The sequence below is a fragment of the Myotis brandtii genome, unplaced genomic scaffold (genome assembly GCF_000412655.1).
Source record: "Myotis brandtii unplaced genomic scaffold, ASM41265v1 scaffold2089, whole genome shotgun sequence".
Lineage (NCBI taxonomy): Eukaryota > Metazoa > Chordata > Mammalia > Chiroptera > Vespertilionidae > Myotis > Myotis brandtii.
Window position 1 is genome coordinate 256,440 of NW_005357800.1, and position 1,269 is coordinate 257,708.

The 1,269-nt window shown below is 55.4% G+C and overlaps 1 protein-coding gene and 1 long non-coding RNA gene across 2 annotated transcripts in view; one reads left to right on the forward strand and one right to left on the reverse strand.

The window, feature by feature from the left end:
- SIRT3 (sirtuin 3) overlaps positions 1 to 1,253 on the reverse strand; it is an 11,663-nt gene extending 10,410 nt beyond the window's left edge. Inside the window, exon 1 of the mRNA XM_014539187.1 lies at positions 1,079 to 1,253. The gene's annotated coding sequence lies outside the window, so the exon portion shown is untranslated. The remainder of the gene's footprint in view (positions 1 to 1,078) is intronic.
- Positions 474 to 1,269, forward strand: part of LOC106725991 — a 9,986-nt gene continuing 9,190 nt past the window's right edge. The window contains exon 1 of the long non-coding RNA XR_001362008.1: positions 474 to 484. This is a non-coding gene — a long non-coding RNA (uncharacterized LOC106725991). The remainder of the gene's footprint in view (positions 485 to 1,269) is intronic.

Genomic DNA, 1,269 nt, shown 5'->3' on the forward strand with positions numbered 1-1,269 from the left:
CTGCAGACTGAAGGGTCCCAGGTTCGATTCCGGTCAAGGGCACGTACCTGGGTTGCGGGCACATCCCTGGCAGGGAGTGTGCAGGAGGCAGCTGATCGATGTTTCTAACTCTCTATCCTTCTCCCTTCCTCTCTGTAAAAAACCAACAAAATATATTTAAAAAAAAAAAAACACCTCAAAGGGCAAGAAATTCCACAGCAGAAAGCCGGTGCGAACGCACTGCTCCTCTCAGCCCGTGCCTCCTGCTCTGGGACAGGGGTAGCGAGTCCTTTAGTGACAGTCCGGGTCCTTAAGCGGCCCCTGGTAGTTCAGGTCACTCTTCAGCTACAACCCTCACAACGGCCTGCAGAGCCTGGCACCGCACGAGCTGCAGGGAGCAAGGTCTGCCCAGCGCCTCTGTGCCTCACAGACCCAGGGTTTACAGGTTTCTGGGGTGAATAAGACTCCTCGGTATCACCCCATCTCACTCCTCACGGCGGCGGCGGTAGGAGCTGTGTCAGGTGGCACCCCGTGACTGTATCCCCATTTACTTAAGACTCGTCCACTACCGGCAGTTAAATTGGTTTCCTAACAACCATGGGCCTTAAGGGCTTTCCCGGTAGTTCAGTTCCCACACAAGGATCCAGAGTCCACAGTGACTGTGGGGGGCTCTGCACACGCAGGTGGGGCGCTACCTGCACGACCTCGAAGGGGACGATAAAAATGCGCTCAGCTTTAGACCCAGGAGTGGCACGAATTTACCCAAAAGGTGAGCTACAGCCTGGCCGAGGGGTTCAAGGGGTTCAGTGGTTGAACGCTGACCGGGAGGTCAGGTTGATTACACAGGTCGGAGCACATGCGGGGGTGGGGAGCTGCGGGCCAATCCTGCAGGAGGCTGTGGGTGGATGTTTCTCTCTCTCCCTCTCCCTTCCTCTCTGAGACCAATAAAATATATACATTTTTTAAAGGTGAGCTACAAACTAGGTAATTCACTGCAGCATTGTCTGTAGTAACTAAAGATTAGAAACTACTTCAATGAGAGAGAGTTATACAAATCAGGGAACGCCGGTTCTGAGATGACAGTAAGTCCTAGACGTACCGTTAAGCGAAGGGCAGGTACAGACCAGACTAAGGGCGCGATGTCAACAACCGGCACGTGGGTGTCGCCCGTCACCCCGGGAACCGCGAGAAGAAACGAGAACTGAGCCGGGAACGCCCCGGACAGTTCAGGTTCTGCTGCCACCCCGCCCACCACGCGAGGGGAGTCCGAGGGTCGCCTCGCCTCGCCGT